Source organism: Pinus tabuliformis, chromosome 7 (genome assembly GCF_031772625.1).
Source record: "Pinus tabuliformis cultivar Carrire ecotype Pingquan chromosome 7, CPIR1, whole genome shotgun sequence".
Classification (NCBI taxonomy): domain Eukaryota; kingdom Viridiplantae; phylum Streptophyta; class Pinopsida; order Pinales; family Pinaceae; genus Pinus; species Pinus tabuliformis.
The window spans coordinates 1,999,541,856-1,999,569,278 of NC_142293.1; positions in this window are offsets into that span (position 1 = coordinate 1,999,541,856).

A 27,423-nucleotide genomic window follows, 5' to 3' on the forward strand; every position below is an offset into this window, starting at 1 on the left:
TACCTCTGACAAGTATCCAGCATCAATCGTAGGATGGCTACATAGCATTTCACCAGCGCAAACACCATCCATTTGTCAAAGTATACCTCTAGAAACTTGTGAATGAAGTCCTTAAACATCGCGATGACTATGCACAAAAAGATTGCCAACACGTTCTTTAGTCCAAAAGGCATTACGGTATACTGAAAGCACCCCCACTCCATGGCGAAGGTCATCTTACTTCTATCCTCCGGCGCGATCTTGATCTGATGGTACCCCGAGAACCCATCCATGAATGAATATGCTTCCTGTCCTCCTACATTATCCAGCACTTTATCGGTGAACGGAGTTGGAAAGGGATCATGTACGCAGGCGTCATTCAACTTCCTGAGATCTATGCATATCCTTATTTCATCCTTTTTCTTCTTTTCCTGAACTACTATTGGGCTCACCCAATCAGACTCTTCTACTAGTTCAATAATACCCACCGCAAGCATTTTATCCAACTCTAAGCGGACCCTTTCTTTATACTTCGGATTGAGGTGGTAAGGCCTCTGCTTGATTGACTTTGCATCCAGTTTCAACGTAATTTTCATAACTCCCAGGTCCCCTATTATCCCTTTCAACTCTGAAAACTTCGTAGGGAACAAGTCTTGATATTCGCAGAGAAATTCAATGACCTTATCTATTGTTGCGTCATCCCAGTAGTCCCCAATCTTTGCAAATTTCGGCTCCACCTCTGTTCCAATGTTCACTTGTCTTGTTTTTAGCGGCGTGGTGATATCTAGATTTTCAATTTGCGGTCCTTCAACTTCACGGTGACCTTCAGTCTCTGGGATATTAATGTTCCTCAGATCCTCATCCTCTTCTTCGATAGTCACATTGTAGCACTCCAACGCATGGTGCAACTGGGTGGTCCAATCCGGTTGAATTAAGTCCAAGGGATCTTGCGGCACTCTAAATATTGTTTCCTTGACTTCCTATAATGCCTCATCAATACTTTCAAATCCATTCTCAAAGATAAACGTCATCAATAATCCCTATTGCAAAATGTCCCATTCTTCAGTGCTATGGCGGAGCTCTGTTTCCAAGTACCAGTTCATCGGTATTACATCCAAAGTATGACAAAACAGATGCAGCCATTCAGGCTGAGGCTTTGCTCCATAAATGTTAGTCCATTTGGCCAAGCGATCGCATGGGTCATCCCTTCCATCATATTTCTCTATTAGTTGCACTTATGGGTGACCAAACCGTAATCTCATCATCTTTCTGTACAAGTGCCAATCATCAAAATTGTCTTTATGTGAACCCCACCATCTCGCAAGCGTAGCGCGCAACACCCAATCTAAGACTTGGAAGCGATGCTTCTCTGACACTTCCCTTTCGAATGCATCCAAAAATTTATCGACATCAATTAAACCATCATAAGAGGGCATATTCCTTACCTCCGATGATACACAGCTGATGAGCCCCAATTTTTGGTATAATTTGGGCTCATTTGGCCTACTTGTTTTGCTCAAACCATTCACTTTTTACTGCTTATGCATGCATTTCTTAGTTTATTCGTGTTGTTTGTAGGAAGAAGGGTAGACACTTTATCTACGTGACTAATGCATTATGATCTCAGGTTTTTGCATTAAAAGGGAGAAAAGACCACGTGAAAAGGAGACAAGGAGACAAGGAGGTGGCACTGCTGGTTTTTAGGAGAGGATGTCCACAGTCTTGGGACCTTCCTCGTGTTTCCCACCAAGAACTCCGAGCTCCAATCCATCTCCCCACCGAGCTTAGAAGCAGCCAGTTGTTCTACAGGAACAGCAGTTATAACTGTTCTACAGGAACAGCAATTATGACTGTCCTACAGGATCAGCAAGTTAAACTTCAGTTGGACAGCCGAGCTCCTAAAATCAAGGACACTTGTTGGATGATCGTTTTTGCATAAGTATGGAGGCCGTAGCCTTTGATAGGTTGTTGAAACTCTCGCATTACTATTGTAATTTTTGAGCACAGCTCGGTCTTTGTTCCTTTTTGTAAGCCAATTTGGCATGACATCAGATTATGAATAAAGAAGGCAGATTTTGATCTAGTTCTGAGTTTTCTCAAGGAGCTATAGCTCTCAGGTTAGGGCCCAACCTGAGAGCAATAGATCTCCTCAGTGTTGTAATGTGTTTGCATTTCGTTCCAGCACTTTGAGTTTGTTTATTTTCACATGCAATTCGAATTCACAGTTTGGTAATTTAGTCATTTTCATGAGCATAGATAGGACTAGTTTATGGTTGAATTGATTTCGGTTGTTTAGTTAGATTAGCAGGTTGATAATACATTGGAGCTCCAGCAAAAAGGTTGAGAAGGTCTCCACTGCCATCTCTATTTGGAGATTGGAGTGCAGCCCATACCAGCCACAAAAATACGCAGTTCTTCACTTTATACATGCTGCAACATAGTCTCGTTTATGATAGATCTTTCCATGCACTTCACTCTTGCACCATACACCTTCATCACCACTTCATGCACATTCCTTTACACGCTTTATCTTGCTGTTCATTGAGTTCAGGTAGTTTAGGTTAATGAATTTTCATCTTGGTGACAGTCATAAGCATTTGTTTCATTTACACTGCTTTTCATCATTTTCTTACCTCCTTCTTCGTCTTGATCACGCATACAACCACATCCTCGACCTCTGCTCCGCCCTGTTATCTCCTAAACTCCTCCACTCCTCACGTAACTCCATCCTTTAGACATTTCGTTGTTATAACCTTTCATCCATCAACCCACGTCATACACTCGTTCTCCATCCTACTTCTCCACTCCTGAGCCATCACCAGCCTTATTCCTACCTTACACATCTTCCCCTACCATTCCATCACTCCTCCATCACTTCAAACACCCACGGTAGGTCATCCTGTAGCAATTTGTAGACTTCCTGTAGAAACCTCTGCGGTTCCTGTAGAATCCCCTGCAGACATCCTGTAGGAGGCCACTCACTCGGTTTCTGAGCCTCTGAATGTGAGGAACCTCTGTGGACTGATTCTAAGGATCTCTGGGGACCTCTCCTAGCCTCCCCAACCTTTCCCAAGCTTTCCTTCCTTTCGCATCACATCTGCACAACCAAACCCTAATAAGCACAAAATCACAATCACTCCATCCACTTAAAGAGAAAATACAAAAACATGTCTTTTATGCTGCAAGTAGATTAGATTCATGCATTTTCACTTATTAGAGGTAATGGCATCATTGGTAGAAGTTTCCTTCACATTCTTTGCATCATAGAGGTTAGACTAGTTAAATTAGGGTTTCCTAGGGTTTCCATGTCTTGATTTGCTTTCAGTTCATTCTTGCCAAGTAGAGTAGTCTTCTTTGAGCTAGCTTTCGTCCATCATTGATAAAGCTTCTTTTGTGAGCCTATAGAAGTTGGCTTGAGCCCTAGCGGACTTGTGCCAGCTGACCAAGTGACAGCTGCAACAAGAGCTAGTACTTGTGCATACAGCACCGTCGCTTCCAAGTTTGTACGAACTACCGGGTTGATATAATTAAGAGACAGGAAGCCCCAGGAGTTGTAGCATTATTGCTACAATACTGGAGCTCACCAACAGCATACCGACTTGGTCATCATATTACAGCACAGCGTAGATAATTCATGCAGTCGATTCTACCAATGCTCCAACTCTTATTCTGAATCTGATGTGGAGGAACTTTCACGATCCTAGGTAATGCATCCATCCACTGTCAAATTCACCCAATCATGATCTCACGCCATTATCTTATAAATCTGGTCCAAATCATCATCACTTTCATAATCAAGGAGAGGTTTAGTATAGCACGGTCCTTATGCAAGGTCCAGGGGCACTATTATGTGGAGAGATTTCTTCTCAAATATCATCTTCCGCTTCTTCAAATTGATTAACCCATTCATGTCAGTGGCCCAATCAATCCCAAGAAGCACAGGGTAGGGATTGTTTTCATCCACAATCTCTATCACTTCAAAATCATCCAATGTGCTCACGCCCTCAATATCAATTATCACTCCCTACAATCTTCCCATGGGGATGATCTTCTGTTGATTTTCCATTCTTAACTTAATTGGAGACCACTGCAGCGCAAGTCTCCCCATCCTCTCCCATGTCTATTTAGGAAAAACATTTGTATCCAACCCCAGATCTAGAATAACTTGATCCATCTCATATTCTCCTATCTGCGCAGTGAGCCTCATCTCACGCCCCGTTCTTGCCTTATGCTTACCAATCTTCCTGACTATGCGCAGTCCGTCAGGAGCATTTTCTTTTCCAGCGCACTTATTTATCAGCTCTTGCAGTCCTTTCACAGCCTTGCTATCATGCAGCAGCTTCATACAGGTCTCCAAGAAAGTAGTAAGCATGGAAGGGTCCATCTCTTTAGCTGGCTTATCCTGACTTCCTGAGGTAGAGGCCTCAATGAAGCTTTTCTTTGCTTCCATAAACGTTTCCCTTGCGTGCTCTAGATCAAACCCGATCTCCTTTTCTGGCGCTTTGTGGACCCATTCACCTTCTTCAGGCTACTTCCCCTTATCTTCGCCAGTCATCATTCCACTCCGCAGCACAATATTTACCTTAGGATCCTCCTCGCGAGGCTCAACCCTCATCATCTGCAGGTTCTGAGTCGACTGCTAAGGTTGCGCCCCATTTTTGCGTATCTTAGCTAATAATACAGGGAAATCCTCTGTCGCATGGTCAAACTGAGTACAATATCAACATGACAGATGTGTCGGGTTTGTGCAATCTTGTGTGTAGTGTCCCAGTCCTCCATAGTTGTAACAAATGACCTATCCCTGACCTTTACCAGGTCCTCCTCCACCTCGACCTCATCCGCGCCCCTGATATTCGCCTCACGCTCCCCCAACGCCTTGGTCCGGAAGTTGGTTTTCTTCTTGCACCCTATATGCGGGCATTCTATCCATCATTAGCTCATAACTATAGCAATTACACTCATCATGACCCACCGGTTGACAGAAGTTGCAGAAGAGTTGTTGCGGTGTCTATACAAATTTTTGCAGCAAATGGCAATTGTCTGTCGCATGTTTTCCAACTACTTGACAGATATCACACCATAGCGTTGGCCTTGTACTTGGCCCTGCTTGAGCTTCCAACCTCAGAGGCATCGGTCCCCTTGCTACAACATAATTCACAAAGACTGGACAGTGATCTTTGTCATGCCCCTGACTTTTTCACTTCAGGCACCAAACTTCTTCGCGCACCTCTGGCCGAACTATTCTATCTTTCTTCAGACTCTAAAATTCTAGGCACAGGTTCTGCAACTGCATGTGAATCTGCTGAACCCCTAAATTATCATCTTGCATCGGTGTCTCGTGCAATCTCATTGCAATCTCCAGGGCTTCTGCCTAGGTTCCAATCTTTTGTTGTGACAAAGAAACCCTTAGATGAGGCAGGAGCGAAGCCACAAACCATTTGCGGTGCTGCCCATCCGTAAGATTCATGTTGGCTTCGCGGATTGTGCACTTCAACCTCTGATCCAAATCCCAGGGTGTCTCGCCAAGCTTCATCATGATCTCCTTGAATCCACAATTGATTGAGCTTCAGATTTAGGCCTACTGAATTCAGCGTGGTCTGAATATCTGCTAATGAAGCCATTGGGTTATCAGTGTAGTACTTAATGTACCATGTTAGCGCGCATTCCTGCAAAGCAGTAACCAACATTGCTTTCTTCATCTGATCATATATAATACCTTGATCTTCCCATACGAACTTCACAACGACCAAAATTGGTCAGGGTCCTTAGTTCCCGACCCCTTGAATACAGGCAATTTTAATAAATTTTCCATATTGGATGGGGGTGGAGGTGGTGGTGGTGTGGATGAAGGCGTATGCGATGGAAGTGAAGATGGAGGTGGTGTGGGTGGATGGGGTATTTGCAGGAACCCTTGTCTTATCAGTTGAACAATGCTCTGCGGAGAAGCCTATGCTGCTACCTCGTCGTCACTCAGAGGAGGTCCAATCAGCGGGCTATATTCACGGCCCATTTTCCCTCTATCCTTGAAGATCTTTCCACTTCGCGTAGCTACAAACATCAAGGTAGTTGCATAACCTACTTTTCACACAAGAGCATCTTAATCCAAGTATTTAAATACCTTAAATACTTACCTCGTGGTCCCTTGAAGAAGTGGCGCTCTGCTTCGCTGTAACTGACCGAAGTATCGACCGCGAAATCTGTCACAAATCCTCCTATGATATGATCGAGCCAATGATCTACAGTGTGTGCGATCTTATCTTCAGAGGATCCTAATCTCTGCACTAACTCCAGGGTCCAGACTATTGGACCATCAAGCCTCCACCTTCCTTAGTCGTCTGCCAATTTCGCGATCCACTCATATAATTCAACCAGGAAGGAACAAAAGAAAATTTCATGTATCATTCTTTCGTCAATCACAGATTCCTATTCTCTTGCACTGCGAATTCATGTATCTTTCTATCCAACCAGTTCGATCTCCTTCTCAGTTGGATTCTAGTGATGTGACTTCACACATCTCTTTATGCAGATCCCAGTCTCGGCAACGAAACCATTTGTTGGCTTGATGGGCCCTGACCTAGGTTCAACGTTAATTAGCTAAGAAAATCCCTACACTATTGGCCCTTTCAGCATAAATCCATAGAGCGCGGACTAAAGTCTCACCTGAAGCAGTATGGGGGGATGTAGGAACCAAGTTTTGACACCCAGAGATGGTAGTGATGTCGTTTTATACCCTAAACCTTCCTTTGCGTAGGTCGATAAGCCTTTTAAGGCTTATCGATATACCCCTCTTAGTCATCCTCTAGACCTCCACAAAGGTCTACGACTGTCCTTCGCGTAAGCTAGATAGGTGGGTGAGACACTTACATGGCTTTATAACTACTCTTACTTCCGTATTTACCCAGATTGGCTTAAGTATCTGATAACTTCAACATGCATTAAGATTATCTTCGCGTAAACAGATATTCTTACTTGCGTTCGTATAATATAGCAAAACATATGGATTCACGCATAAATAGAACATTAAAATATAAACCCAATATTCATCATAACATAATCATATGCATTTATAACAAAACTGAAATAGATCATACACAGATAATGCCAAAATAATTCTCTTTATTGATGCTTCAGTTCCTCTTTACAGATTTTGACCGCCCTGCACACATAGCTGCAGGGGTCTGCGCACTCAGCTATGGACTTCTACCCTAGGCCTCTGTGCACACAGCTGCAGAGCCTCTTTCCTACGCTAAGACTCTTCGCTCTTAGCTCTCACAGACCCGTTACATTCATCAATGACTCAAAACATGCCAAGACTAAACTACTTTAGACTCTTCCAAGACTTCTCTTTTTATACAATCCCATGGTCTGCGGACCATGGGTATATCTCCTAAAGCCAATATGTCCTACATAAACTAAGGGTAGAAACCCTTTATGAAACTTCACATATTTTCACTTCGCGACCACAAAATGACGTTCTTTACACTTTTTATACAAAAACTTGGGCTTTCTGCCCCAAAATTGACCCTAGGGGACTCGTTCCCAACAATAGTTATTCTCATAAAGTCTGAGAACACAGTTTAAAGGACATCTATCCTTGGACAACTCTTCCTCAAAATTGGAGTCTTATGCTTTTAAATTGGCATAAAGTATCTTACAAGATATTTGCGTGAAAAACCTTTACTTCTCAAATAATGGAAAATGACCCCCCAAGTTTGTGTGTTGGGAAATTTGGCATGCTTGGAACAAACTAACTTTTCAACAAAAGAAAATCCCTGTCGCGAGATCTACAACTCTTGCTCTTAAGTTAGCTACTAAGAAACTTCAAATTTTAGGAATAAAACATTTTAATATAACTCATTTAAACATAGAGGATATTATATAATTATCTAATACTCTCCTATTAAAGTAGGTAAATTATCTAATACTCTCCTATTAAAGTAGGTAACAAACTTATCATCCCTTCCTTCATGATTTTTCACTTCTTCCTTGCATGGTTGCCCTAATTTGTCTAGCTTGTTGTTATTCAAGGAAATTTCCTATTCATTGGGGGCATGTGAAGAGCCTTTAGACTCCTCACTCTAATTTCTCTTTTGATTTCTAAGCCTCCAACAATTCCAATGTGGTGTAGAGCCCCTCTTCTCTCAAATTATGAATCTTGTGCAGAGAATGCTCTCCCATGTTAGGTCCCTATAATACTAGTGATTCCCCCATTACTATTGTCATTGTAGCCCTTACTATTATTGTTGTGCCCCTATTGTCCCCATTGTACCCCATAGAAGCCCACTATTGTTATTGTTGTGCCCTTATATTATTATTGTTATGTCGGCTTTGATTATATTGTGACCCCTTAGACTCCTATATATAGAAAGGAGGTTTTGTAATTTGTATCATCCAAGAATTGTTCATTTGTGTAATGTAAAGGAGGTTTCCCCCTCGAAGAGGCTGATTTCTAAGGCGTTGATCTATCTTTTCTATCTTTTGTGAGCTGGTTTCATAACATTTGGTATCAAAGCTTTGGATTATATGGTTTCACTACTCCAAAAAGGTCATTGTGGCATTTTCGCTATAAATTTTTCTCTACAAAGTTTCAGAAGTTAAAAAAAAACCTGTTTGAGCCGAAAGCGTTCTGAACCTCAGGTCTGAATTTCAGATCTTGTATCGCTATATTTTCGGAGATATGATCTAAGGAAGTCAAGGTTTTTGCAGACTCCCGAATTACATTCCAAACATGTGACCTTGGGAAAATCGTCATAACTTCTGAAATTTCGTCAGAAGTTACAGAAAAAGGACAGACTTTAGTTTTTTGTGTATATTTTTCAGATCCAAAGGTTGAAACAGTGACATGTGGCACGTCATAGAAGTTTACTCTACAGAAAAAATATATAATCAAGACATCTTGGGAGATTGGGCATAACTCTTTCTTGGAGAATCAAATTTTAATCACACTCGTGGAATTCGAAAGAGGACTCAGAGGGCTACCACAGGGAGCAATTTCAGGCCTTGGAGATCCATAATTACAGAGATACAATAGATTCAATATCAAGCTTCTACAAAGCGAAAAAAGGTGTGTAGTCTTTTTAAAATTTTGCATAAGTTTGGGTTGAAAAAATAGTTTGAAGTTCAGAGAGAATATTGAAGCATAATTATCATTTTGATGCCTCGAAGAAAGAAAATGGAAACACCTAGTAAGCAACCTAAAAGCTCTAGCATGACTCATGAAGAAGAGGAACAAATGCAACATGATATATCAAAATTATGAGACCAAGTGCAACAAATTTCACTCTCACAAAAGGTAATAGAACCTAAGATTGATGGTTCAAAGAAAGGTGTGGAAGCTAAGATAAATGGCATGGAAGTTAAGATGGATGGAATGGTAGCTAATATGGTTGGTATTGATGAGCCTCATCATTGGGTAACTATATGGACCTTAATACACCTCCTAGCTTATTCAAATAAACTCTTCTCATAATTTCTTACATGTTTTGATTGTATTTTGCTTAATGAGATGAGTCAAAGTGAGATATTATGCCTAGTGGACTAATGTGCATTGATTGCAGGTTTTTGAGAGAAAATCATGGAAATTTTGGCTAACTAAGGGCTAAAACTCAAATGAGACAAGGAGGAGAGATTGTAGGAGATAGATCCTCCTCATTTACTCCTCACTCATTCGAATATTCCTCCATCAATCACACTAGCTCAGAGTTACAAGCAACCAAGTCATGGAGATCAAAAGGCAACCAAGCCAGTGATAGTTAAAGAGCTAGTTTATCTTGAGTTTGGGAGCCGAGCCTCCCTATATTTAAGGAAGTCGTTGGAGACTTCAGTTGTATAAATAAGGAGGCCTAGAGCCTCATTAGGATTTGAATTTTTGCTGTAAAAACACTAGTCATTTTCAAGTTCAATACTTGTGGAAGACCTTGTGATGTAGTTTTCTGTTTGATAGTGAGAATGAGCATTTCCTTGATCCAACACTGAGTTGACTCAAAGGGTTGAAGCTCTTGGTTTAGGGCCCAACCCTAGCAGCAAAAGGCTCCTCTTCTTATATTTCTATGCTGAGTTGATTTCATAGATTAATGGTTGAATTGTCTTTAACATTATTTCATTGCAGGTAGTTTTGGATTTGATTATTTTGCTTCCATTTGTGCCTTACTTCAGCAATATCTTAGAAGAGATAAAGGAATAGAAAAAAGTTGTCAGTAGGTGAATTTTTCCTCACTCCTCCCTTCAGGGATCATGGTTTGAGGAAGGAACCCCTATGCAGACCCAAAAAAGACAGAATTCTGATTTCTCATGGAATTTACGATTTTTTGTTACTTAGGCCAGCATTTTATTAGTTTGCATGAATAGGATCTGATTGCCATTTCTTCTATCTTTAGTCTTACATTAAATCTCATCGAGGTTTTATATTATTCTACAAATTTTCCAATGCATGAAGTGAGCAACTAGCTCATGGAATTCTGTTTTCCTTAGTTAATTGAAATCCTTCTCTTTTACAGGATTTATGGATAAATGTCAATGATTGATGCAATGCAGGAGTTTCAGAAGTATAGAGATATTTCATGATCAACAACCTCATCCCAACTTCATCCATCCATGATTATCACCTTCTTTCACTAAATCCCTCACCAAATTCATCATTCCATAAGAATACTTCTTCAAGCTTGTTGAGCAAATCCAACCATCTCACAACTCTGATTTTGAGCTCTGCAGTGATCCTAGGCACTCCCTTGCCTCATTCCATCCACCAAACACCTTCCCTAAGCCTTACATCACCTTCCAAACCCCTCCTTTTTCTCTCAGTTGTATCCTATAGGAATACAGGGGATCCTGTAGGAATTCAGGACATCTTGTAGGACACATTAGGACATCCTGTAGGTTGACCTGTAGTGGCCTGTTTTGAGGCCGAATTGTGGAAAAAGCCCCTAGAAATCTAGAAAAGGGCCCCTACTTTCCTCCCAAGCCTTCTGACCATTCACCATCATCCCTAAGCCACCTGCCACATCACTAAAGAAAGTTAGCTTTCACACTTTCACACAAAAAAAGACAAAAAAAAACATAGTTATTTTGTTTATTTACATGCATAGCAGTAGAATTTTTTATGTTTTAATTTGCATGCCTAGGACAGTAGGATTGCACACATGTTAAGTTAGCATTCTTTTGAAGTAAAGCCTCTTAGCAGTTAATTAGAAGAATGGTGTGTTTAAGCATTTTATTTCAGTCTTTTTCCTTACTGTAGTAGACAAGATTTCTTTTAGTGTAGATTTCTCTTTACCTCATTGGTAATCAAGCTTCTTTTGAATCAATATAAGTCCGTTTTGAAACCTTAGTGGTCTATTGCCAACTTAGCAATGACAAAGAGCAGACCCATCACATTTACTTGTGTATACAACATTGTCACCTCCAAGTTTGTACGAACCCTGGGTTGATAAATTAAATTTGGTAGCCCCAGGAGTTACAGCATTCTTGTTGTAATACTGGTGCCCATCACTTTTTGGCGCCGTTGTCGGGGAGGTGTTTGAGTAATATGTGATTTCTGATTTCTTTCTTCCATTTCTTATCTCTGACATTTTTCTATTAGCTTCATTTTCGCAAAAATAATTTAGTTTGCTTTCTTTTCCATTCTGCATGTGAGATTTCATTCAAGCAGTTAGTTTTCATTCAGTCAGTTAGTTCCATTCAGTTTGTGATTTCAATTCTGCAATTATTTTCAAAGTTTGAAAAAAACACAAAACAAAACAAAAACACCTCTTTCATGCCTCGTAGGAATAGGGATAACTTAGGAAAATTTCTACCCAATACCCCCACCGCTTCAAACAGCCAACCTTCCCTCTTCTTCGGTGGCTATGAATTGGAGGACCCCGTAGGTGAACAAGCAAAGATATTTGAAGAGCCTACAGGGGGAGAAGAAGAAGGAGAACCCATTCCAACTAACCGAATGGAAGAAAATAGAAATGACGGAGGAGATAGAGAAATAATTGTGGGTGCCTTTCCCATCAGAGAAACTAATGGGGATCCCAAGATGAATAATATAAGCCCCTTTTCTCTTCCTCATTTCCATGGTCTGACCTCAGCAGATCCAGACACTTTCTTGTTTGAGTTTTTTGTCATATGCAGAACCTATGATTACAGCAATGATGAGCATAAGTTGAAACTATTACCATCCACTCTCAAGGATGCAACTTTGCGTTGGTTCATGGGTTTACCTGGGGATAACATCACAACCTAGGCTCAGATGCAGCAATCCTTCAACAACAAGTATCGAGACTACTACAAGTCTAAAGACACTAAAGAGGAAATTTTTAAGATGACCTTAGGGCATGATGAATCCCTAGAGGATTATGAAGAAAGATTCCAACTTAGCTACAAAAGGGCCAGGTGCACACTTGATCTTGAGTCACTGAATCTAGTCCTGCTTAGAGGGGTAAGGGAATATCTTCTGGATACCCTAAACTTGTTAGTAGGAGGAGACATCTACCAGCTACCCTGTGAAGATATCAAGATTGTCTTTAGGAACCATTCTAGGGTAGCTAGGGAAAAGGGTAGGGGTAGTCTACCTATGGTAAGTCTATCCTCTCCAATACATCTATCAAGGGTGAAATTGGAAATATGCTGGAAGATTTCGAGAGTGGGATGCTGCAAACCCTTGCCCTACAAATAGACATTATAAACATCAAGAGAAAGCAGGAGGAAACAAATAGATCCTTAGCCATTTTCTGCCCTAGATACACAAGGAGGCACCCTAGGAATGAATGTCCATTAAATTTGATTGAAGTTTGCTCGTTCTGTGAATAAAACCAGTCCACTAAAAGTTGTATATCACGGAACTAAAGGGGTAACTGAACAACTCTGCTACACAAATCAAAGGAGAACTCGTGGACCTCAGCCATACCAGTAGTGCATGCAAGGGCCATCCCATGCCTATTACAACCCTAGCCAGACCACATCCATCCCCTCGTGGGGGCCCCTTGCTCATCCTTCCTGGTCTACACCTCCTCCTTGGTATTTTTCACCTTAGTGCCATTCCCAGCCGACCAACTAGTCATTCCAACCATATTCTCCTCCACAACCTCAATGGAATGCACCGCCCCAGGGGTGGAGGCCCCCATACAACAATGCTCCAGCTTTATTGCCTTCACCACCTACTCAACCACAACTTTTACATTCTGCTCCATCTAAACCACCCCAGATGCCTACCCAGCCAAATCCGAACCTGAACAATAGACAAGCACGACAAGTGTATAGTGGAGAGACATTCCATCCCACTTATGCTGTGGAGATTCAAGAAATAAACCTGAGATCTAGGAGAGTACTCCCAGATAACCAACCTCTACCTCCACCTAGGGAGAGTCAAGAGGAAAGAGAGGAAATCATGCCTAAAGTAAATCCACCACTCTTTCCTGAGAGATTAACTCAACCAATACAACCTACCCCAGAAGAGAATGAACTTTTGGGTGAATTGAAAATTCTATGTGTCAAAATTCCACTTCTCCAAGCCATAAAGGATGTACCTATTTACAACAATTTGATCAAGGAGAAGTGCTTCAAACATCTAGGTAGGCGAAAAAGAGACACCCCTACCATTAATGTCATTGGACAACTATCTGACTTAATGTTGGGGCAGGTACTTTGCCCGAAGTATTTGGACCCTAGAAGCCCTGTAGTAGATGTGAACATCAATGGCACCATTGTCCCACACACTTTGATTGATCTTGGGGTTGCCATTAATGTAATGACTAAGGACACCATGCTCAAGCTCAATCTTCAGGGTTCATTGAGGAAGACCACAACAATCGTGCAACTTGCAAACCGTTCCACACTCACCCCTGAGGGGATTGTGGAGAATGTGACGGTCTCCATTGACTCTTGGGAGTACCCTGCAGACTTCATAGTTCTCGAGCCTAAGGTCAATCTTACTGGTTACCCTCTCATCCTTGGGAGGCCCTGGTTAGCCACTATTGATTCCTACATCAGCCGTAGGGCTGGAAATATGGCTATAAAAAATGGGCATATGTCCAAGCAGTTAATCATATACCCTCCTTCTCAACCATCTCTAGAACATTACTTACCTTTATGGCTGGAAGAGGAGGAGGAAGATGAAGTCTACTCAGCCCAACCCTATACCTTAGAAACAACCATGGGAGGAGGACAACCGGATGAAGATGATTTGATTGAACACATGCTCCAAAGTCCAACTCCCAGCACATTTTCCTTAGAGGAAGTAGTAAAGGAAACCCAGAACAACCATAAGATTAATCTATGCTTAGCTGATTCAAACCCTACCCATGTCAAAACCATAGAATTCAACCCTGAGACAGCTTTGAAAATCAACCCATATCTTTATGTACACCAAGAAGAAAAGTTGTGCAACATGCTAAAGGAACATCTGGATGCCTTTGCTTGGAGTTACAAGGAAATGAAGGGAGTGCACCCCTCGCTATGTAATCACCACATTTATATCAAAAAAGGTTGCAAACCAGTCTGACAACCACAAAGGAGGATGAATCCAGCTCTCAAGGATATAGTCAAAGAAGAACTGCAAAAGCTGCTAGATGTAGGATTCATTTAACCTATCTCAGACAATGAATGGGTCTCTCCTTTGGTCTTGGTTGCAAAGAAAAATGGGAAGTGGAGGATTTGTGTCGATTACAGGGAGTTAAACAAAGCAACAAAGAAGGACAATTTCCATTTACCTTTCATTGACAAAGTGCTAGATGGCCTGCACGGAAAAAGTTTTTCTCTTTCCTAGATGAGTTCAGCAGGTACAATCAAATCCAGATCAGCCCAGAAGACCAGGATAAAACCACCTTCACTTGTCCTTGGGCTACTTTCGCTTATAGGGTCCTTCCTTTTGGCCTATGCAATGCCCCTGCCACTTTCCAGAGAGCAGTCATGAGTATCTTTTTCAAGCTAGTCCATGATGCAGTAGAAATTTATATGGATGATTTTACACCCTATGGGTGTGATTTCCAAGAGGCTTTGTCCAACTTAGGTAAGGTGCTCAACATATGCATTGAAATGAACCTGTTCCTTGGTCCTGCAAAATGTGAGTTCTTGATCACTGCAGGGACTGTTCTAGGTCATTCAATATCTTAGAAAAGACTGCAGGTCGACCCAAATAAGATAGCCATCATCCAAAGGGTCTCACCTCCGCAAAAACAGAGAGATGTCAAGAGTTTTCTAGGATTAGTTGGATACTATCGGAGGTTTATAAAAGACTTTAGAAAGTTAGCTTCTCCTTTATTTGGGTTGTTGGTCAAAGACTGTGAATTTTTATGGTCAAAAAGCTGTCAAGAGGCCTTGGACACCTTGAAGGACAAGTTGACCATTGCACTTATTCTCCGAGGCCCAAATTGGGCCCTTCCTTTCCATATACATGTTGATGCCTCTCACAAAGCCATAGGAACAACTCTAGGCCGGATAGATGACAAGTTACTTTATGCCATTTACTTCATCAGTAAGAATCTGTCAAAGGCCGAACTGAACTACATAGTAACCGAAAAGGAGCTCCTAGTTGTTGTGCATTCATTGAAAAAAATTAGGCATTACATTACAGGTTACCAAACATTTGTACATACTAACCATGCTACAATTAAATACTTGATGAATAAACCTGATGTGAATGCCCGAATTATTAGATGGTTAATTTTATTACAGCAGTTTGATCTAACTATTATTGATAAGCCTGGCAAGGAGAATGTTGTTGCAGATTTTTTGTCCAGATTAACTTTGCCTGTAGGGGAGGAAGGAATGGTCAATGATTAGTTACCAGATGAACACCTATTCTCCATTTCAGTTCTCTCTCCATGGTTTTCTGACATAGCCAACTACTTGGTGTCTACACAGTTCCCACCAAATTTGTCCTCCAAAGAGAAAAGCAAGATTGTGAGGAAGAGCACCCCATTCACTTGGATTGGGGGCAACCTCTTCAAGCTAGGCCCGGATCAATTTCTGAGAAGATGTGTCAAGGAGGAGGAAGTCTTTGACATCCTTCTGACCTATCATGATGGGCCTTGTGGAGGTCACTTTGTAGCCAAGAGGACAACATTCAAGGTATTACAAGCTGGTTATTATTGGCCCACTCTTCATCAAGATGTGAGAAGGTATACTATTCAGTGTGATTGGTGCCAGAGGATGGGAAAGCCTACTCCAAGGGATGAAATTCATCTGCAACTTCAAGTGACTTTCGAGCCATTTGACAAGTGAGGCATGGATTTAATTGGACCTATTGACCCTCCATCCAGGCAAAAGCAGTACATCATTGTGTGCACTGACTATTTGACCAAGTGGGCTAAAACCAAGGAAATCAAGGCAGCAACAGTTGATAAAGTGGTTTATTTCTTAAGGGAAAATGTATTTTATAAGTTTGGGTACCCTAGAGAACTGGTCACTGATCAAGGCAGCCAATTTACATCTAACAAGATTGAAGACTTGTTAATCCAGCACAAGATCAAGCATAGAACATCCACTCCTTGTCACCCACAATCTAATGGGAAAGTGGAGGTGACCAACATAGCACTGGAGGGCATTCTAACCAAAGTAATTAGCAACAACAGAAAAGATTGGGCAGATAAATTAGTTGAGGCCACTTGGGCCTACAATACCATCTGGAAGACCACCACTGGATTCACTCCGTATGAGTTGGTCTACAAGAAGAAGGCCCTGTTGTCCATTGAATTTGAGTACAATACATTAATAATGGTAGCACAACTAGATCTAGATCTCACCAGTGCACAAAAAGAGAGATTGCTCCAGTTGAATGGGTTAGATGAGTTTAGAATGCAGGCCCTCCTACACACAGAGGTGATTCAAGTTCAAAGGAGTATCTGGCATGACAAGAACATAAAGGACAAATAATTCCAAGAAGGTGATTTGGCTTTGTTGTATGACTCCAGATACAAATATTTTAAAGGTAAGTTAAGGACTAGATGGTTAGGACCTTATGTCATAGAGAAGTGTCATGATAATGGTTCAGTGCAAATAAGAACCATTGATGCAAAGGCTATTCCTTTACTTGTCAATGGGCATAGATTGAAGGTTTACAAGAAGCCCTTGTCAAAGCAACAATTAATTGATGGCATCAGCAAGATAGTGATGGTGGTGGAGCAAGTCTCAACGTCTACCTCATCAAGTCACTGAAAAAAGAAAAAAATAAGGAGACCCAGGTGAAAACCTCCATGAGGCACCTCAGTCCCACTATTGGGTCGAAAACCTCTTGAGGCGTCCCAATGGTGTCAAAAAAAAAAAGAGAAATAAAAATATCTCTGGGTGAAAACCTCTTTTGAGGCGCCCAGGGCAAGCAGCTAGGATGAAAACCTCTTGGAGGTAGACTAGTTGCTTTCAAAAAAAAAACCTTTGAAAATATTGTTTGTAGGTCAGCAGGAGGAGGATCAAAGCAACAAGAGAGGATCAAAAGGACCTATACATTTCATGTTTTCATTCCTCCATTCCATATCCTTCATCATTTCATCATTCCCTCCATTTTTTTACTCATTTAGCTCAGTTTGCAAGGGTTTTGTGTTTTCTATAGGATTCCCTATAAACCTACAGGATTCCCTAAAAACCTACAGGATGATCCTGTAGGAATTACAGTGGCTTGGGAATCCCAAAGAAAGTAACCCTAGAGCAAGGGAATGACTGGCTTATGTCAAAAAAATAAATGTCTACTTCACCATCTCATCACCATGGCTCTCTCCACCATGATCACACCTGCATTCATCCAATAAAGTCAGTTTCAAAAAATTTACAGTTTTCAAAACGAAAAAAATAGATAAAAGAGGATGAAGACAGAGAACAAGGGGACAGCACCTGAAACATATTTCTCTCATTCACCAATCCCTAGATCCTTTCTCTATCCATGCCAGCCATCATCATGCTCCATAAGTGAAGAAATGATTAAAATTTTTGAGGGAGAGGTAGCTACAGGACATCATGTAGGAGCCTGTCCCACAAAACAAAAAATCACAGGTTGCAGTCAGCTTCAGCATGGAGATCCAGAGGTCAAAGAAGCTCCTCCAGATCTTAGCAGCAGCATCAAGATCATCAACATCAACATCCAGTACCTACACATCAAAGAAAAACATCAGAGGACAATAAAAAAAAAGAGAAAAACACATGCAGCTAATACACAACAAGGACTTCACTCTTCAACAAACAGCATCAAGGCATCAGTACCACAAGTATGTATCTCGCCTCCACTCTCTTGTTAGCATAATATGATCAAACATGTAAAGTTGTGAAAGAGTTGGTTTTATAAGCAAAAGGTGGCCAGTTAACTTGGCCACCTTCGCTCAGTCAACGAGGAGAATATAGTTAGTTCTTTCACACATGGCAGCAGTCAAGTCAAGATAAAGGAGAGATGAGGTTGAAAGTGGTTAAGCTACGGATACCTGAAATGGGAGTTCATTACGAGGTAAGGAGAATGATGATGTGGTAGTGGGACCAATGGTCCAAAAATGGATACTCGTACTTCGGCTGCCAACACACCATCCCACTCAAATCACCCTTATGAGGAAATAAAATTTTGATTCCCATGCATAGGAGGCATTCACATTCTCGAGGCTCCACCAAAGCAAAGTTGCTCTCAGCCCTGAAGCAGTCTACATGAAAGACAATGAGCATTTTTTCCAGTGCAGGAGCACCTACAGGATCCTATAGGAAAACCTACATGATCCTACAAGATACAAAACAACACCTACAGGATTGGTAGTGAGCATTTTTAAAGGGAAAACCCAGAGGTTGGCCTCGTCAGGCAGTGATAAGGAGGTAGGCTCTATAATTTCCCACATTTTCCAAGTGAAAAGAATATAGAAAATCCTTCTATTTTGATTGAAAAAGATTGCAGTCTAGGGGAATTGTACATAGAATTTTCATTTAAAACTCCTCATCCATTAAATTTGGTCTCAGGCATATACAACCTTCGACATCCATCAAAGAAAAATGATAGGGGGGTTTAACAAGAGGGAACCCACCAACACAGTAAGGATTCATTGGCACCTTCTTGTACTAGATATATTCACAAGGCACAATTGGATGGGTTTCTTTGAAAATTTGAGGTGATATGATGATGAAGTAGCTAGAGACTTTTCTCTCTCCCTCATACCATTGACTAGGACCCATGCCACTGTTGTGGTGAAAGGCCTCTCTATAGACCTCACCCCTAAAATCATAGGCAGAATCACCACCCTTCCTTTAAGGATGCCTTAGAGAAAGGAGGATAAGGGTAACAACCAAATTGTAAAGAAGAAATTATTTTTAGAAGGAGAGGAGTAAATGGAAGACAAAAATGGGGTTAGAAGGGCAAGCCTGCCATATCCTTAGAATCAAATTAGCAACCACCTTATAAAATATATATCATGTGAAGGTAGGTAAAGTGTGGTATATGGATACCATTTTAGGCTTCTCCAAGAGTTGAGGTTTGGAGCAGACGCACCTCCTCAAAATAGACTTAGCATACCCTCCTTCCTTCTTCAATAAATGAGATATGTGAGCATTAAGGTGTAGGAAGTAAACCATCAACAGCTAGCCCATCATGGGTTAATTAGACTTATCATAGAAGATGCCCTCCAAAATCTAAAACTTCCTATCACATGGGCAACTTTCAGAGACATGCAAAGAGAGGAAGACATAAAAGCCCTTGAGTATGAAAAAAGCCCCACTGCCAGTGAAAGGGATGAAGAAGAAACAGAGAAGGATGAAGAAGAAACAAAGAAAGATGAAGAGGAAATAAAGGAGGAAGAAGAGGAAGAAAAGGAGAAGGAAAGTGGTGAAGATACAGAAGAAGATGCAAAGGAGAAAATCGATGAACAGAGTGAGGAACTAGAGGGATAAGAAGAGGAGAAATACAAGAGTTAGAAGGAGAATGGAAAAGAGGAGACATAGGACAAGGAAGAACAGAGGTCTACAATGCAAGGCAAAGAAGGGGAGGAATCACCCAAGGTATCTTTATAACCGACTGAGAGAGAGGCAGCAGCTGCCCTCATTGCCCTTAGTACCCCTATCAAGCAAAAAGGGAAGAGAATTGAGCAGCTTGAGGGACAGAGAGGCCATGATGAAATCTCAGTTGGAGGCAGAGAATGCATGGTTAAGGGGACAACTACAAGAAAGAGAGAGTCAACTGGCATCTATCACCAGTATATCCTTAGAGGCAATCCAGTGCAGGATGTCAACAAAGTCTTATGCATTGTATCATAAGGAACAGTGCTTGTAGTTCCAAATCAAGACTCTAGCACAGAGAGGCACTATGCCCTTCTAGGATTATAGATAATTCATTGATCCTTGCGATCAAAGCACCCTGGAGGATAGGGCTAAAATTTCTGGGACCCTAATTAGAAACTAGGGGACTTACAATTGATGGCGTTGCCATCATGGATGAACCATGAGGAAGAAAGGGCTGTAGAAATGAAGAAAGTAATGGCAAGGGAAGAAACATAACCCCTCATGATAAGAGATGAGCAATCAAATCCAATCGTTGTCATCAGCACCCATAACTTGATTGCAAATGACCCTCAACTTGCACCTAGGTACCTTGTTGCCCAAGAGTAAGCAATCACACACTTTAAGGACATGTTCAGGCTATTAGGAGTGACAACATGCAAGCTTTCCAAAGAAGATGGAACACTTTTCCCTACAGCTTGAAAATCAAAGAGTACCATTCTCCTCAGAGAATGAGAGAAGCACTAAACAGAACACCCATGTACAAGCAAGCTCTCAAAAGACTCAAAGTCAATTGGATTGGCTTGAAACTCAGTCCACCACTGCTAGGAATGTTGGAAGGAAGGAAGGAAGAGGAAGAAAGAAAGCAGTGGGAGGAGATAGAGAGGAAGGAAGGATTCTATGCACAGGAAGAGGAAACTACAGCAGAAGCATGGGATGTTAGGGATGCCACTAGAGCAATGAAAGACATGGATATAGATTGAGTTGCTCAGAGTTTGAGCAACACTTTCAGTAGGGGGGTGATGATGAGCCTCATCATTGGTAACTATATGGACCTTAATACACCTCCTAGCTTATTCAAATCAACTCTTTTCTTAATTTCTTACATGTTTTGATTGTATTTTGCTTAATGAGATGAGTCAAAGTGAGATATTATGCCCAGCGGGCTAGCATGCATTGATCGCAGGTTTTTGAGAGAAAATCATGGAAATATTGGCTAACTAAGCGCTAAAACTCAAATGAGACAAGGAGGAGATATCGTATTAGATAGATCCTCCTCATTTACTCCTCACTCATTCGAATATTCCTCCATCAATCACACTAGCTTGGAGTTACAAGCAGCCAAGTCATGGAGATCAAAAGAAAGTCAGGCTAGTGATAGTTAAAGAGCCAGTTTATCTTGAGTTTGGGAGCTGAGCCTCTCTAGATTTAAGGAAGTCATTGGAGACTTCATTTGTATAAATAAGGAGGCCTAGAGCCTCATTAGGATTCAAATTTTTTCTGTAAAAACACTAATCATTTTCGAGTTCAAGACTTGTGGAAGACCTCATGATGTAATTTTCTGTTTTGATAATGAGAATGAGTATTTCCTTAATCTAGCACTGAGTTTACTTAGAGGGCTTAAGCTCTTGGGTTAGGGCCCAACCCTAGCACCAAAGTCTCCTCTTCTGGTATTTGTATGCTTAGTTGATTTTGTAGATTAATGGTTGAATTGTCTTTAGCATTATTTCGTTGTAGGTAGTAGTGGATTTGATTAGTTTGCTTCCATTTGTGCCTTACTTCAGCAGTAGCTTAGAAGAGATAAAGGAATAGAAAAAAGTTGTCAGTAGGTGGATTTTGCCTCAATCCTCCCTTCAGGGATCATGGTTTGAGGAAGGAACCCCTATGCAACCCCAAAAAAGACAGAATTCTGATTTCTCATGGAATTTAGGGTTTTCTGTTACTTAGGCTAGCATTTTATTAGTTTGCAAGAATAGGATTTGATTGCCATTTCTCCTATCTTCATTCTTAAATTACATATCATCAAGGTTTCACATTATTCTACAATTTTTCGCATGCATGAATTGGGTAGCGAGCTCATGGAATTATGTTTTCCTTAGTTAATTGAAATCCTTCTCTTTTACATGATTTATGGATAAATGTCAATGATTGATTCAGTGCAGGAGTTTCAGAAGTATAGAGAGATTTCATGATCAGAAAACTCATCCCAACTTCATCCATCCATGATTATCACCTTCTTTCACTAAATCTCTCACCAAATTCATAATTCCATAAGAATGCTTTTTCAAGCTTGTTGAGCAAATCCAACCATCTCACAACTCTGATTTTGAGCTCTACAATGATCCTAGGCACTCCCTTGCCTCATTCCATCCACCAACCACCTTCCTTAAGCCTTACATCACCTTCCAAACCCCTCCTTTTGCTCTCGGTAGTATTCTATAGGAATACAAGGGATCCTATAGGAATACAGGTGATCCTATAGGAATTCAGGACATCCTGTAGGACACATTAGGACATCCTGCAGGTTGACCTGTAGTGGCCTGTTTTGAGGCCAATTTGTGGGAAAAGCCCCTAGGAAGCTATAAAAGGACCCCTACATGCCTCCCAATCCTTTTGACCATTCACCATCATCCCTAAGCCACTTGCCACATCACCAAAGGAAGTTAGCTTTCACACTTTCACAAAAAAAAACAAAACAAAGTTATTTTGTTTATTTACATGCACAACAGTAGAATGTTTGATGTTTTAATTTTCATGCCTAGGACAGTAGGATTGCATACATGTTAACTTAGCATTCTTTTGAAGCAAAGCCTCTTAGCAGTTAATTAGAAGAATGGTGTGTTTAAGCATTTGATTTCAGTCTTTTTCCTTACTGCAGTAGACAAGATTTCTTTTAGTGTAGATTTCTCTTTTCGTCATTGGTAATCAAGATTCTTATGAATCAATAGAAGTCTGGTTTGAAACCTTAGTGGTATATCACTAGCTTAACAGTGAAAAATAGTGGACCCATCACATTTACTTGTGTATACAGCACTATCACCTCCAAGTTTGTACGAACCCCGGGTTGATAAAGTAAAGTTGGTAGTGTTGGGCATGGAATCCCCCCATAACATGTTTTGGGGATCAAACCCAAGTTTTGGTCAAATATGTTGTAAGACTCCACGAATTGTGGGAGCGAAGCGTGAAATGTATATTAAGTCATAGGGTTGTCTGCTCTAAGTGTTGTAATGTAATGTAATGTCATGTCGGCCTACCCATGATCCACGGACCATGGGATTGTATAAATAAGAGCAAGACTCTAAGTTGTAAAGGGAGATAATGAGAGATGGACTAATGTAATGATCTAATAGTGGATAGAGAATAATTCTAAGTGTATTGGGTCATAGTGGTAGGAAGAGGCTCTGTTGTTGAGTGTGTAGAGGCCTAGTAGAGTCTGCAGCTGAGTGCACGAACCCCTGCAGCTGAGTGTGTAGGGCGAAGTTGAGTCTGTAGCCCAAGAAGAAGAGTAATAAAGAGAAGTTTGATTCTAAATACTGTGTATCTGGTTTTGTATGAATTTCTATGCATTTATACTGTGTTGTTTATCATGCGCACTTATATGAATATTGAACATAGTAAAGTATAATTTGGCTCATACAGAAAAGTTAAGTAATCGGATAATATCGGGTTAAGAACTTGGGTAGTAACACAGATCGCACCTCCAACAGAGTTGCGCGAAGGCAGCATTGTAGGTTGCGAGGTACTGATAGGTGCGCTTAGCGACATGCGCGTAGGGTCAAACCGCGGACCATCGACAAACCATCAGACATCTCTAGGGTGCGGAAGCCTAGTTCTAGCACCTGCCCATACTACTTCGGGTGAGACCTCAGTCCGCGCTCCGCGGACTATTGCCAAAAGGGCTAGTAGTACTGGGATTTGTTTGACTAAATCACCTCTGAACTTGGGTCAGGCCCATACAAGCCAACAAATGGTTCTATTGCCGGGACCAAGATCTGCATAAGGGATGTCTGATGTTGTGCCACTGGAATCCAACAAAGAAAGAAATTGAAGGGTGGTTACACAAGAAGATTCACGAGTTCACGACGTAGGAATACAGAAATCCGTGAATATCTAAGGAATAGTGGTTGGAGCACTACTTGTATACGGAAATCCATGAAATTTTCTTTGTGTCCTTTCCTTCTGAGTTGTATGAGTGGATCACGAAGCTAGCATATAGTCAGGGAAGGTGTAGGCTCGACAAACCAATCGCGTGGACTCTGGAATTAGTGCGCAGACTAGAAGTTTCAAGAGATAAGATCGCGCGAGCTGTGGACCATTTGCTCGACCGAATTGTAAGAGGATTTATCACTGAGTTTGCAGTAGATGCGACCTTCAGCTACAATGAGGCGGAGCGACGTTTCCTCAAGGGACCGCGAGGTAAGTATATTAAATCTTTGAACACTTGGATTAAGATGCTATTATGTGAAAAGCGGGCTATGCGAATAAATTAATGTTTGGGACTACACTAAGTGGGAAGATCTACAGAAGCAGAAGTAGTGAATAATTATAAACCAGTCCCTTAATTTCCCCCTCACGGGAAAGCGAGGAAGAGCTCGCAAAAGTTTCTTCGAGAAGCGCGCTCAGTCTGATGAGGCAGCGAAATCTGCGCTTACCACCTCCACCTACACCGCCACCCGTCTCACTCTCCTCACCTCCATTTCCACCCACCCCACCTCCTCCACCACAACAGTTAAATATGGCAAGTGTGATCAAACTACCAGTATTAACAGGAGTAGGGAATGAAGATCCGAACCAATTCTGGTTCATGGTAAGAGCGGTATGGGAAGCACAAGGAGTCGTGGATGACAATATCAAAAAGGTTGCGTTGGTAAGCGCATTGCAAGATCGCACATTAACATGGTACATCAAGCATTCTAATGACCATCCAAACGTAGGAATCGCAGAAATCCAGACCGCGTTGAATAGGGAATTTAGTAGGCCAAAGTCAGAAACACAAAGACTGAAGGGTATGATTCGCGAAGCCAACATGACATTAACAGATGGACAGCACCATGCATGGTTTGTAGCATCACTAACACTGCACTTAAGGATGACGTTGTCACAACAAAAACTTTCCACCCAGGCTAAAGCTTTGGAGATGGCAATGAGATTGCATGAGACCCCTATACAAGACCCTAGTCTGGGAGTCCAACAAATCCATGCGCAACTGCAAAATCTGTGTCTGGAGATGCAGAGTTTGAAACAGGACAGGACACCTCGGCCAGAGGCACGCGAGGAGGTATGGTGCATAAAATGAAAAGGCCAGGGGCATGACAAGGACCACTGTCCAATGTTCGTGAATTACTTGGCAGGAGGAGGGCCAATTCCGTTAATACCTAAGCCACAGACAGGACCAAGTGCAGCGCTTGCATTATGGTGCATGATTTGTTAGATAGGAGGAAAACACACTACGGATAATTGTCATCTATTGCAGAAGTATACGCAGACGTCCCAGCAATTGTTTTGTAATTTCTGCAGGTTGGTAGGCCATGATGAACGCACCTGCAGAAGCTATGAATTAATGATGGATTGGATTCCTGCCTATAGGGTGCACACCAAAACACGAGCCCTCGACCCAAATGCTGGAATGGCGGGTGCTGGATTTCAGGGTCGCAATCAAGGTCGAAGTGGAATGGGACCAGGAAGGGGTCGCGAACAACTAATTTGTTACAATTACAGAGGGCCAAGGCACTATGCCCGCGATTGTACAAACCCGACAAGGACATCATGTTTTTATTGTACTCAGTTTGATCATGAGGCAGAAGACTGCCCCACATTGATAGCGAGACTACGCGAAAAAGGGGTACTTCAGTCCCCTCCAACTCAGAATTTGCAAATGATGAGGTCTAAGCCGCGTGAAGAAGACCTCAATGTAAACATGATGCTCAGGAGTGGCATGACCACTAGTGATGATAAAGTTAAGTAGTCAGAAGAAAGTGCATGGGCTCGCAAGGCTCCTACAAAGGAACCCGAATTTGATTTAGAACGTGGAAGGAGACATTCATGGAAGCTAAGAAGAGATTCACGGAGGCTTCCACTTCAGGTAGTAAGGATCAACTAGAACCAGGGATGGATCCTTCAATGCTCACTACCTTTCTGGAGACATGCATGAAACTGCTACGTGACAGCAAGGTAGTAAAACGACTACAGGAACTTATCACTAGGTGCGCGAGATCAGGAGAACCGCACGTGGTCCGAAAACTTGGAAATCATGCATTGCGCACAGGAAGGGAGATGAGGTTGACTACACAAATCAGCGAGTATGAAATGGATCAAGTAATCCTAGATCTCGGATAAGAAGTGAATGTAATGCCAAAACAAACATGGGAATGCATGGGCAGACCCGCACTACAGTGGTCTCCTATTTAGTTACGAATGGCGAACCAACAAAAGATCTTTCCCACGGGAAGATTGTAAGGGGTAGCAGTAGATATTGAAGGTGTGAGCACGCAGGCGGATTTTGAAGTGATAAAGATTGTCGATGATAGTAATCCCTATCCCGTGATACTAGGAATAGTCTGGGCCACCGATATGAACAGAGTCATAAATCTGAAGAAGCGCAAAATGATCTTTGGAAAAAAGTCACTACGCGTAGTAGTATCGCTAGATCCAGCCAAAGGAGCGCGATACACTAAACCGGTGAGCAACAATGATAGTGATGAAAATCTCAATTGTATTTACAAGATCACCACGCAAGAAGAGGATTGGGTGAATCCGACTACAGATGGAAGGATTTCATGGGAGCACGAAAGTTCTTGCACTTCGGATTCAGACGAAGAGATAGAGCGATGGCAGAATCGGCTGCACGAAGTAACAACGCTTAATTGCAACATGATGGTTAGATCACTACGCTGCGTGACAACAGAGGCAAGGGATCTGCCTACATATGATGGGTTGACAGCAGTGGATGCATTCTGGAAAAAAATTGAAGGCGTAGTACCAGAACAACAGAGGTTCGATGCTTTGAAATGGGCACTATGCGCAACGCCTACAAGATGGTGGGGTATGCATCAGGGAAGTTTTGAGGACTGGCGCGGATGCAGAAGAATGATGCGCCTACGATTTGGGAAACCACAAATACGGCTAGTAGACAAATATGACGGATGAGATGATCCACGCACACACCTTGCGAAATGGACCAAGGTCTACGGGGAAGAGCCACAGCCTGAATGGGTACATTTATTCTATCATACCCTGGATGTCATACCCATGAATTGGTATACTGAGATGGAGCTCCGCCATGGTACAAGAAAATGGGATGTCTTGCGCGAGGGATTTCTATTAACTTTCACGTTTGAAGATCGTTGGTCAGATACTGTTGATGATGCGCTACAAGTAGTAAAAGTAGCTATCTTCAAAATATACCAGGAGCCAATGGAAATACTTCAGCCAGAATGGACGACACAATTGAGCTGCGCGCTATAGTGTTGAGGATGATGACGAACCATGAAATATTAACAATTCAGAAATGGA